The sequence below is a fragment of the Periophthalmus magnuspinnatus genome, chromosome 19, assembly GCF_009829125.3.
Source record: "Periophthalmus magnuspinnatus isolate fPerMag1 chromosome 19, fPerMag1.2.pri, whole genome shotgun sequence".
Classification (NCBI taxonomy): domain Eukaryota; kingdom Metazoa; phylum Chordata; class Actinopteri; order Gobiiformes; family Gobiidae; genus Periophthalmus; species Periophthalmus magnuspinnatus.
Genome location: NC_047144.1, coordinates 5,601,035 through 5,614,345, shown reverse-complemented (window position 1 = coordinate 5,614,345; position 13,311 = coordinate 5,601,035). Strand labels below are relative to the sequence as shown.

Sequence of the window (13,311 nt, the reverse complement as noted above, 5' to 3'; positions counted from 1 at the left end):
AACCCAGATTGTTGAAACCCAGAGTCCTCTCCTCACAGGCTGGGCTCTGCTGTAGCGCTGCCTCCCCAAAGCTCCACACATTCTTTTTAATCAGCCACAGAAGGGCTTTTGGACAGCAGGAGCAGCAGCCGCGATGGCACCTCAACTCCATTTTGTAAGCACTGGTAAAGACATTTCACTGACGTTTTAATAGTCTATTTCACGTCAACAAAAGGCACTGCTTTCAACAAAAGACTTTAATAAAGGCTGTGGCTGCACGCAACATTGTCCTGTTATATTTTAGAATCCAAGTTTGTTACTGATGAAAACAATAAGGTTATAAATATGAAAATTATCCCTATAACCCACTTCTGAGTCCCTAGCTTTTCCTATTTGGGAACCTGCTAACTTCTACATTAACTTGGAGGGTTTTTATTGTAAATCAATCCAGACCATCCAAGATCACGCAAAACCGGATTTGGATTATGTGAGGCCGAGACAATTTCGAGCCAATCAAGCGTCTCCATCGACAGAGCAGTGCACAGGCAGCTCTCCGAACTTCCAGTGTGTAGAGAGAGAGAGAGAAAACTGACTTGGTAATGAAAAAAAAATTCCCCTCTAGATATGTATGTGTTGAGAACATTGTATATAGGAGAGAGATGTATTCCCCGTGTGACTTTGGGGCTCGTGGGAGATCATTAGCCGCTGTACATGATCAGTACGACATGTTCTCTCTCTAACTTAGTACACATCCCTTATTGATGAAATAAGTGATGCAATTCCATGCTGCGGAATCAAACATGGCTTCTGTTGTTTTCTCTTTTTTCCCCAATTCCACTCAGCAGCATGACAACACAAGTCACATTTTGTATTTTTGGAGTCCATCCAGAATTTTTTTAAGTTGGTAGATATCTAATCCCTGTGTTCATTCATCCCCCGAGCAGTTTCCTTTTAGATCTTGACTGACATCCAGACAAGAAATACAAACAATAAAAAACAATAAACAATAAATTACAACTAGTTTTGATTTATTCTTTCTATAAATAGTTTTGTTCAACTCAAAATCAATCTTTTAGAGAGCGATACATTTATTTCAAGACCTGTACCGATTGATTAGAATCCAGAGAAACGGGCGATGAGCTCTGCCAGTTTTTGGGCGTACATGGGACAGATTGTGATTTTTTTTTTTTTTCCCCAAATAAGACGATATGTTTAAAAGTGCAAATATCAGCCCAGTATATCAATGTATCTGTCTATTTCTGCAATCCTTATGTTATCTGAACTTATCACAAAAACACAAAAACAATTACTTTTTTTTTTTTTGTGTGGCACATTTTTTTGTTCATTGCAAGTCTAAAACCACTCATTGGAAACCATCCCTGTGGACACTGTTACAGGCCCCCAGATGTAACACTCCCCACCCTTCCTCTCCCCACTCTTCCTCACCCCTGATCCCAGAAGACACATCTCTGTAATAGCCCCCGATTGATCCCGGAGCCTCCGTGTCCACACTCAATGCCCATCGATTGGCACCTCGCTAGAACTCTCCGAGGACTGCCCCCCACTCCCACGGATTTTAGCCTCAGCAGGTCCCCAATGTTGTTAAATTTTTTAAAAAGTGTCTCACTGCAGAGAGGATCTTTTTTGAGAGATTTGTGAAAATGATGTCAGTCTAATGTAGGCTGGTCTTGTGAGTTGACCCTGTTGGCAGTGCTGGAAAATGTGTACTCAACTAAAAGTACAGTTACATGGATAAAAAATTCAAGTACAAGTGCTGCTAAAGTTGTGCTAAAAGTGCAAAGTAGGCGTGAAAAAAATTACTGAGTTACTTTTTACTGCAATTTTAATAACATTTTAGATCCCTGTATGCAAAACCTAATCAAAACTTGTTTTTAACCACAGTCTGCATATTTTCTGAGTTCTGGTCAGTCAGAGCAGGCGGGGATGCGGTGCTGGTGTGTGTGTGTGTGTGTGTGCGTGTGTGTGTTAGTAAGTGTAGAAAGGAGCAGCGAATAGACGGATATGCTTCGGGACAACTGGGACTTGTACAGTACTGTGTCTTAATTTGAAAAGATGTAAGCTTAGGTATTCAAGGTTAAAAGAAGACATATTATAATATTTTTTCCTTATTTTAACCTTACTAAGGGTTGTATATTGAGTGAGTGATTCATGCACACATCTTTTATTTGTCATTATACACAAGTTGTATCATTTTGAGTTTCTTTACTGTTTTGCTCCTGACTAGTCTTGGAGTGTCTTTTAAAAATCCCGATCCTGGTACTCTGTGGTCTCGAAGACTCCCTGCAACATTCTCCCACAAGATACAAGACAGAAGAAGAAGAAGAAAAGACTCCGGCGCTTCCCATGTCAAATGAAAAAAACCTGATTAATCAGTCAAACCACATGAAAACTTTGCTTGTTATTGTTGCTGGTTGATTTATTGAAGGTCTGGGTGTGGGTCAGGCAGGCACCCCCCTCCCTGCTCTATCTCTTTCTCTCCCTCTCTCTCTCTCTGTGTCTATCCATCTTTTTTCCGCTCCTCTCGTACTCTGCGGGCCTAAATGAGGGTCCACCCCCCACGTCTTCTTCCCTTTGTCTCTCATCTGGTTTTCTGTTTTTGTTAAAAGGACACTTGATTAATGGTGCCATAGACAAAGACCGCTCTCTCCTCTCTCTCCTCTCTCTCTCTCTCTCTCTCTCTCTCCGCTCTCTCTCTTTCCTCCCTCCATCCCAGTCCAGATAGGAGTCTGCTTTAGGTAACCCGAAACACATGTGCTCCGGACAGCCACTGGGAAGCACAGAGCCGGAGGGGTGGAGAAGAACAAATTAACAGCACTAGTTGTTGATATATTATAAACTGGATGGATATTTGCAAAGCTTGCAAAAGGAAGACATGTTTACCGTACAACCTGTGGGGATAAAGCTGCTATATTTACTGATTTGAATTTAGCACTGTGTCATTTCAACTCTTCTCTGCGGCTGCCTACAGCACAATTGAAATACATGTAGGAGGAAATGGTCCATTGAATGATAAAAGTGCATATTATCCAGGAGTCCACAGTACTGCTTTATTGTCAAGTGCAGTTATAATGGTAGGGCATGTCATACTTTAGCTCCACAGCCCTTTCAGTGAATGCGTATTTGTATTGTATTTGTATGCGCCGGTGACATGCTCTAATTGGCTGCGCTGTCGGCCCAAAGTAAACATGTCTTGTCAGAAAATATTACCCCGAGGTATATTGGCTAGTCGCAATTATGGCTGTTGTTATAGTGTATGGCACTAACCCACTTTACTGTGCGAGGGGAATAGAGTGTGCTGTTCAATATAAGACAGGCTATCAGTTCTGACAATGCAAATCCAAGCTGGCTTTTATGGAGGTACTGCTTGCCAGGATAAAAATCATGTGACTATTATGTAAAGTTTTTAATATAAGTCCTTGTAGAAAGGTCAAAGTAACGAAAGATTATAACATTAATAAACTTGAAAACATGTTTGAAGCTCTATGGAACTTTTCTGTCCAACATTTATTCGCCTTCTCACCTGGCAAATCCACAATGATGTCTCTATGTACAGAAGGATATCAATCTTGTGTCCACGCCTCCCATTGCGAGCCCGACCAATACATAATGATGCAATGAGATTTGGGTTTTTTTTGTCAGTGATGCGTGTGAAACAAAAGAGTTCATTGGACATTTATCATTTAGAAACAAAATGACATTTCTCTCACCTTAGATTACGAGTTTATTGCTTCACTCAGTAATTCTGCAGAAATCCACAATGTTTTTCGGTCCCTTGTGATATTTTTTCCCTCATAAGCAGCCATATTTATTTGATATGGACGGACAATACCTGTCCCTGATTGGCTAATCCACATGTCAGTCACACCCATCTGAAAACGGGGAGATTCACCAGTGACCAGACTCACATCTTTGTCTGAGATCCAGAGCCCACAGAGCCCAACAGTAAATACCAAAGTCACATCTGTGGAGAGGCAAGCTAGCTCTCAGCAAGAATGTTTTTCAAGATATTTTTTTTTTAAATCAAAAGCGTGTAATTGAGTGAATGAAAGATGGTTTGATGCGACACACGTTTCAGCTAGCCATCCTGAAGCCATTATCACTGTTGGACCAGGAATTATACAGAATCACATAAGAAGTAAACCAAATCATATACTATCCTGAGAACTACTTGCCCCCTAGCTTAGCAGAACTTCAGCTCGCTCTTGTGTTGACTTTGTGAGCACGGTGAAACTTTTCTGGCAGGTTTGGTGCAGTCAGACGTGCCTCGTAGCTCTCTGTCTCTCGCAGCTCCGCCTCGGGTCGCTTCTGAAGCCTTCCTGCGGGTCTACCAGGGATTAGTTGTAGCATGTGAACTGCTGGAAAAACAGGCCGACTCAGGCAGCAACCAAGCAGGGACTGGAGTTCTGCACTGTGGAGTTAGCTAGCTCAAAGTCCATGTGTTTTTCTGGTCTAAATTTAAAGTGCATAAGATTAGACTACTCTTTTCACTTTAAACTACTAGAAATAAATGTCGACTTTGTTAAGTGAATGTTTATGTTTGTCTAAAAAATGCATTCCTTCTGCATAATTGTCTCTGTATTATAGATGGAATTTTCTGCGTTGATGACATAGGTAGGATCCGTTTTTGAACTCAACACTATTTACTTATTTACTTTTCTTTCCCCACAAACTGCCACTTAAAACTATGATAAATATTTACTATAGGTACTATCCCCCAAAAGCAAGCAACCATTTGAAAAACATGTCATATGCGCTTTAAAATCACTCCTACTTTTCTACCCAACCTGAAAAGTGAAGAAACGATTTAGTACGAAGCGTGTCATATAAGGTAATTCCCTGGATGTTTGACACAGATGTGCTGATTTGAAAAATGCACCAGGGACTGTTCACAATAGGCTGGCTGAGTCTGAGGTGGGTGTGCACCTCCTAGAAAAGAAAGTGGGCTGCCTTTTGAGCCGGAATCCACAGTCATAAAATATAGAGGGAAGTAGCTTTCAATTTAGTTTCACTCCCAGAGAAACTATGGTGGCTGGAAAAATGGGTCCCTTGCTTAAAGAAGTGGGAGTGAGACTTATTTTTGGGTAGTACTTCAAAAGTGTAGAGAAGTTGACTTGACTACTTGTAATTAGTTGGTGTTTTAAAAGAACTTTCTAACAAATTGCTTTTTGCATTTCGTTCTTAAAATTGCATTATTTGAAAACAAACCTCTTGAGGACCGAGTAGAAGAGGCTTTCTCGTTTCTCTTTTCTTTAATTTAGGATACTCTGAATTTTGCTGTTTACTTCAGATTGTTTGTCTTCATGAAGCTGTAAATGCTTTGCCTAGAATGTCCCATGGTATCGAATTAAACATATCGGTCTTGTATTTTATCAATTACAAGTGTTTACACGTGTTTATTTTGCTCTGTGCATTTTTGTTTGTTTTTGTTGATGTTCACCTCTCCACAAACCTGACCTGTACCTTACGCTAGTGCTGTCACCTGCTGTAATGCCATACGTACGTTACGGGAAATGAAATAAGTAGGCTGCACACCTTCCACCAGAGAAGCTACATAGTTCACCTTTAAAGAAATGAATAACGTTTGGATATTCAAATTTTAAAATGTCTCTTGATTAAAATAAAACTCTAGACCGAACGCTTTTTCCATATAAATGTTGGAGTTGCTTGGTAATGATCCCAGTAGGAGCTGCTCTGGCCACATCCACGGTGCCACATTGGTCTGCATGGGAGCCAGACTGAAGTGACATTATGCGCTGGCACTGTCACCTGCACTGAGTGATAAACATTGTGGTCTCACAACAAGCCAAGTTGGATGAGCACAGAGCCAGGCAGCTCACTCAGCTTAGTTTGGCTTCACGTCTGTTAATAATTCATGTCCTGCTTTTTCTACTCGCACAAAGCATGGGCTCGGTTGCATCTGTCTTCCTTTATTCCTTGTCGCCCAAACATTTAAGCCGTCCCTGCTTTTGGACTATGAGAAATTCACTCTGTTATCCATCCACTAGTTGAGCCTAATGTAGCAGGCTGCAGCGCTACAGGCACAAAGCAATTGATAGATGTTGGGTTGTGATGTTGTGTGTGCATCTGCCACTGCTTTTTTTTTTATTTTATTGTTGGATTTCAAATGACATCACAACATTCTATACGTCAATAATATTTAATACACATGAGGGCAGCTAAAATTAATAGTTAGAATGCAGATTTTAATTGTATTATAGCTAGTTACAGTGTGCAGTCACTAAAAGAATTAATCAGAATCAACATTTGTCAATTTCCCCGTTGCATTTGGGAGTATGGCGCATTATAAAATCGGAAAACTAACTTATTTCACCTTTTTGCCGTGCTTACTTATGTATACTGCCACTATACACGCTCAGTACTCGATACCAATCCTAATACAAACACACACTTTATTTAGACAGTTAAATGTGTCTTATACTTGTTCTGATACATCTCAACATCTAAAACTATTTTCATAAGTTTCATTTCTGTCATGTGAATGTGACTTTTTTTAGTGTTGATACTTCCTCAAATGAGTATCTAGTTTCGATGCTAAATTCGGTATCGATAAGTATCTGATTTTTGATACTTTTGACAGCCCTAGTCGGCACGTCATACCTTTTGATCAAGATGTTGTGTTCTTTCTGCTCGCTTCAGAAATTACTTTTCATCTTCCCTTTGGCAATGATCCAGTCTATCGCTCATCGTCACATCAACCCCTCAAACCCAAACATTGTGAGCTCAGTCCTCTGTTGTCCACTTGTTCATATTGTAGCCCTCCTCTCTTTTCTTAGATCTTCTTTTATATTCTTTCCCTCTCTTCTCTCTCCCAGTGGTCTCATTAGCTGTGAAGCGAGCTGGGTGTGTGGAGGGTATGCTAGTGTGGATGTGTGCGCTCTTAGCCAAAGTCTCACTTGACTGAGCGTGCCACTTGCTGGAGCAGGGGTCTGGGCTCTATTATTACCACAAAGCTGCCACAACAGTATATAAAGTAGCCTCCTGTTGCCAAGTGGAGGGTGAGCGCTGGCCACTACTGTGTTAACAACCACTTCTGGAACGTTACATTACAGGGGAATTACTTGTGCATATGCTATACTGTGCTTAGGGTTGGGTGATGTGGCTAAAGATCAGATTGTAAGGCCGTATTTGACTAAAGACGTGTCCTGCCAATCCATTAAAGAGGGGGGCATGGTAAAAGCTCTCCAAACTATTGCGTATCTTTATATATCTGGCACAAACTGCACTCACAAGATCTGCCTTTTTCACATATGAGATAACATAAGATACCAAATCTTTTTCTAACTCATTCAATCTCTGCTGACTAAAATAAAAAAAATAAAAAAAACACTTGCTTTTATTGACAGAGGATTGGCTGTAGATGAATAAATAATAATATAAAAACCCAAGTATAACACTGATGATTTCGATTCAACTTTGATTAATTGCCCAACTGTATGTAAAGACCTTTTTTTCGTTGATCAAACACAAATAGTTTGCACATTCTGCTTGTTTTGTTCATGTACTAGTATGACAGTTAGCCAGTCTATTTACTGATGCACCATTTGACAAGTTAATAGGTCATACTTGGCTGGTTAGCGCAAGTATTTTGAAGCAGGCTAATCAAGATCACCAAGAGACAATTAGATAGTAGGGCAAGTAGTAGGGCAAAAAAAAACAAAATGGAGGTTATCAAATACGACTTTCTTTGGTAGTAGGACACCCATTTTCAGGAAATTGGATTTAGCAAGCTTAATAAAAGAAAAAAAAAACAAGCTATCAAATTCTCCAAAAAGGATCCAAAGTACATAAGTAGAATAAGGACATAGAAAGGACATAAGAGCTTCTGTAGAATAAAATGTAGTGTATTGACTTGTGTTCCTGGCATCGACGCTCCAAAGCACATACCAAACACATGTGTCTCTTCTCAGTAATGACACCCACTGATAAGGTCCAACCTGTGGGATGTCCCGGTGCTTCCCTCGGCTCTGAGTGAGTGACTGATTATGTGTGTCCACCTCTGTTTTGCTAGGCTCCGGTTACAGGGATGAAGCTGTGCTGACTGGTTGCCAAGCCGGAGTGACCCCAACAGGTCAACGTCCATTACTGCGTGAAACCCAAATGTCAAGCACGGCCCCCCGCTGAAGCCATTTGTCATCCTCTGTGGGTCAGTCGGCTGGACTCACAGAGCTTACCTGTACCATGCACAAACATCCTCACAGTGCGGTCATGAAGTAACAGGAAATGAGTATGAGGCCAATATGTTGGGCCTCGTCCATAACCGTTTTAATACAAACTGGAGTGTCACATTTTGTGCAGTGCCTTCTTCACACAAAATGAAATTGAACTTTATTCTTATTTTATAGGTAACTGGTTGGACTAAATAAAATATTAACCTCTATTGGAGAGAGTGCACGTGCAAATATCGGATATCCATTTATCTCTAGTAATGAGTCATTTTAAGTTATCAGCACTGATGGCAGACATAATCGGCACTCTTCTACAAAAGTATGGTGTATTTTAGACATAATTTAGAAATAATATTTTCCTTTCAATTGTCATAATTGGCATATCAGGAGGAGCTCCGACCACTAATTTGCTTTGAGTGCCTTGAAGGTGGAAAATCGTTATAGAAAAATGTGACCATTTACCATTTAATTCCCACTAGAGTGCACCACACATTATTAGTTATGGAAGAAAAACATGTTTGTTTGACATCTCTGCATCAAGCTTTTATTTTAAAAGTTTATTCAGTCTTTACTTCAGATGGAGACACGTGGATTATGAAATTATCCCATAATTACAACTTCACTGTAAAAATGTCTAATATAGCATCCATCTTCTCTGCTCCACGTGAAACAATCATAAATTGGAGTAGTGAACGCCGAGAAGGCCTACCAGATGTATTTCTGAAAACTCTACACAGCAGAGCATCTTCTGTGAATTTCTATAAACCCATAACTTGTTTACAGGAAGCTGTCAGCAACATGTCGCCATGACAAATAAACAGGGCAGCGTCCTCTTTTTAATGGTTTATATACCGGCTCGGGCACCCTATATTGACGGAAAGATTGAAAGCATTCTCCAGGGCCTTTCTAACATGACGCATGACTCTTCCTTCGTTTTTTTCTACCTCTCCTGCCCTTCATTTTTAGCCTCCTCCTCCCCCTCTCAACACTCCTTATATTTATCTTAGACAGCAGGCTTGTGCAAGGCGTTTGTACAAGTGGAGATGCCATAAACACATTTATCATCTAGGGGAAGATGCCAATAGTGAAAACATGAAGGAATGAAAAGGATGTGATAATAAAGTGGAGAGAGTGGCATAAAAATTAGAAAACAAGGTAGCAAGAGAGGCGGAGGGCAAAATGTAGTGCCATCGAGGTATAAAAGATTGTTTACAGGAGCTGCCCGGATAGCACAACAACAATGCCACCTGTATTAGCACTCTGCCTGCTTTGATAAATGTTTGATTGTTAGTGCAGTCTCTCTGTCTTCCCCTGCGCTGTGGTGAGCGTGTTTGAAGGCACACAGCTTTTGCCACATGTTGTTTCAGCCTCAGTAATTTGATGTGTCCTGGTTGTTGTTTGTGGGGAAACCTGGGCTATGATCACAGCCTGTTTAATAATGTACAGACTCAGGACACAGAGCAAGGAAGGCTAACAGGTCCATCTAAATCCTTTGTTTATGCATCGTTCTTCGTTAATAATAATGTTGTAATGGGTCTGATTTTAATAAATCATTCTGACCATTGGCTGGTAACAGGTGTTACTTTAAATATTACTAAAAGCTGAATTGTCAGGAGATTTATGTTCAGTCTTCTCCTTGTTTTGCTGCAGCTGAATGCTTGCTTGACATGTTTATTGCTAGGTGTTATCTTTTCAAAATGCTAAATATTATAACCTGTTGATTTACTATTTTAGCGGTTTGTTCTTGAACTCCGTTTTTGGCCCTCTCCTGTCAATAGGAAAAACAAGGCGTAACCGATCTAATCAACAGCAAATACTCTGAAAGTCCATCCTTTTCTTTGTTTCATCTTGATACAATTCCATATGGATAACGCTGTTTGTTATATTTGGCTGTTTTGCAGCTCACAGTTGTTCTCGAGTAGAGTAAATCAGGCAGGAGGACTGATCTCTGCCCTCCTGTTGGTCATATGTGTTTTATCAGTGCCTCACAAGACTTCATTGACACATTCTTGTGTCACTGAGGCCTTTTGCCTTGTTGGCTTTTTAAACCCAATTATCTGATTAGTTCAGTGTGCATAGGGCTACACATTATTCGTATGTGCACCAGAGATGAAGAGCTCCCTGTTTTTTTTTGTTGTTTTTTTACTGTGGGGGGATGGGATCTGCCGGTACTGTAAACTACCCTCCCACCCCACACACACACACACACACACCAACACCCACACAACCTTCCTTCTACACGAGCCCCTCAACCCTCTCCCACTCCCCCACTGCTGCTGATAAATGTGTTTTTCTTTTAAGAGTAGGAGGTGGTTGGTCAGAAGGACTCTCTTTTTATGTTGCTTTTTTTTGGGGGCTAATGCGGCCCAGGCAGGGCTATGGCGGCGGCCCGGCTCGGAGGCAGGCCCGCAACCTCGACCCCGGCATCATTTGTTTGGACGAGGGCCGTCAGCGCCTGTCGAGCGGCCCATGATGAAGTGTCAGTCGGTAATTGTCCCTGCGAAGCATCCACATCTCGCAAAGGGGAGGAGGGGGGCTGACAGCGAGAGGAATGACACCCTGGGCCCCTCCTCTTTCTCTCTCACCCCCTCCTCACAAACACAGCGTCTCTCTCGTCTCTCACACACACACACACACACACACAACACACACTCTCCCCCCTTGTGCTGTGCCTCTGCTGCAACTGAATCCAATGAAGCTCAGTCCCCCTACAGAGGTTCAGCTGGTGCCACCTCTACCACCAGGGGCCACTTTGATTAAACTCCACTGGCTCTATACATCACTGGGCTTTGACCTGGCTGACTGATAACAAAAGCAGACTCATTCTATACACTGTTTACATCTCATACATTGGCACAAGAGCAGAGATCACATTTACTTATCAATATGGACTAAAAACTATAAAACTGTTCCACTGAGATATTGCAATTTTGAAGATATGTCTCATTTTGGATCTAGAACTTTACTATTTTTAAATGTTGTATGTATATTTTTTTATTTATAAGACTGTATTTAGTTAATCTGCATCATTCATACACATTTGAACAAACTATTTAGTAAATTTACCTTGTGCATAGTGACAACGAGCCTAGAACCTAATCATTTTTGTTAGGAATTGGTCCTCAAGTTTGTCACTTAAATGCTGGAGCTTAAAGTCCTTTCAAGTGACGACAATTTCACCTTTAAGAAGAATTAAACCACCATGTTTTCAAGCTATTGTGAGAAATATTTCACTATAGTTGCGCTGACCGAGAAGGCATTAAACTGTTAAACTATTAAATGTATTATCCATAAAAAACGACAAAACATCAGTATTTTGAGTTTTTGAATGTGAAACTCAACCTAATAAGAATAATATAAAAATGCTTACCACGACTACTCTTACTTATAAAACCCTCCATCAAGGTCCATCTTCACGTAGAGGCTTCTTCATAAGTGCATTTTGTGATTTGTGGATGATTGACCCACTTAGGTGAATGTGCTGGCCCAGAGAAAGTATTATAATTGTTCCATTTTCTGCAACTACTCGCTGCTCATCTTTTCATGTATTCTCTACAATTTTCACATCCTAATTTGCTGTTATTATTACATCCGGAGTGGACTATTTTTTAAGAGCCGTGTTCGCAGAAAAACACGAACCACGTCTTCAAGTAGAAAAGGGCTTATGTATGATATACTTAAGGTGGCTGTTTTGGTCATTAGTTTTGGCATGTGACTGGTATTGATTGAACAATGTCTCTGTGTAATGAAAAGCTTTTACAGCTCTCACACCGGCTGTTTGTAGTGAGATCCATAAGGCGTAGCCATACTAATGCACATCAACAGGCCCAAGTGCATACATCCCTGAGCACATGAAGTGGGTAAGACAGGGGACATAAGGCTGGAGATTTCAGTGGAGCAATATCTGCTGAAGGAAGCCATCTTCGAATAAAAATGACAGTTTTGTCCTCAAAAGCAAGAACACATCAAACCGAGGGAGTTGTTTTACAAAAATGGGTTCTGTTTTATAGATACAACAGTTGGGTCGGCAGACGAGGTGGTTGTTGGGGCCAATGGCGCAGATGTGCTTCTCTGTATTCAGATGGTGCTGACCACCTCCAGGTGTGGTGTGAATATTGAAGACTACAGTGTAGCACATTTAAGAGGTTTGTCAAGCTTGTATAAAGCAATACTTTAAAAATGTAAGACTTTATTTTATTTATTATATTCTACTGGGCAGGAGGACATTTGTAACTGTAATGAACATTGATGTGTATTCTGATGAACAAAACATGGAAGGTTTTAATTATAATATATAATTAACACTCAAGTTCTCACATTATATTTTCTCTTTTGTACCACCTCACATAAACCAGCTGCAGTCATTCACACTGTGCTCACGCCATTTGACCATCCTTCCTTTTGTAATGCATGCTAAATAAATGATAAAACCCAAAGATATGGTCGGCCAAAGTCAATATGTCACAGAAGCTGAGGACAAATGCAAATGGATCCAAAAGATGCAGACTCCATTATTTTGGCCTGCCGCTTCCTATGACACCCCAAGGACAGTGGGTGAATTACAGCCAGATGGGAGACCTTGTCCCCTAGTCTCGGGCTGTCTTTCTGTCTTTTGCTCATTGGCTGTAGGTGGGACACTGCTTGTCATTCCTGCTGCCTAAATGTGCTTCCCTGTGTACACACCCCGCCTATGTCCCTCTGTAATGGGGCCTATGCCCGGGGCAGTGTACCCCAGGTCTCCCCGGACAGCTGATCACACATTACACAAACACTCTGAGCTGGTGGGATCTGCTCAGAAGGAGAGAGAGTCTGAGTGCTCCTAATGATACCCAGCTCTGTGAGATGATGAATTTGGCCGGTGATTAGTTAGTGGAGGAAGGAGGCGCACTGCTAAGACTCTTTAATGGTCCATAATTTGGAAGATAACTGTATTGTCCTATCTCTCTTGACATTTAAATCTAATCAAGCCCTGCTGGTTAGCGCTGCGGTCCAAGGCAAAGGAGCCAGAGAGGGATGGAGCGCTGAAGCATCCATCCCCAGACTCTAAGCAATTAGATACATGGCCCTGGCGTGTTATTGCCTGCATTCTTCTTTTCAACATTTGGGCGACTGCTGTATTTCATGA

At 41.1% G+C, this 13,311-nt stretch overlaps 1 protein-coding gene across 3 annotated transcripts in view; it reads left to right on the top strand.

The window, feature by feature from the left end:
* The window catches only part of raraa (retinoic acid receptor, alpha a), a 127,646-nt gene that overhangs the window by 20,760 nt on the left and 93,575 nt on the right, over positions 1-13,311 (top strand). Inside the window, exon 1 of one of the 3 annotated variants that reach the window (XM_055229784.1) lies at positions 8,146-8,164. The exons of the other annotated variants lie outside the window; for them this stretch is intronic. The gene's annotated coding sequence lies outside the window, so the exon portion shown is untranslated. Of the gene's footprint in view, positions 1-8,145; positions 8,165-13,311 lie in introns of those variants that run through there. 3 annotated transcript variants of the gene reach the window in all.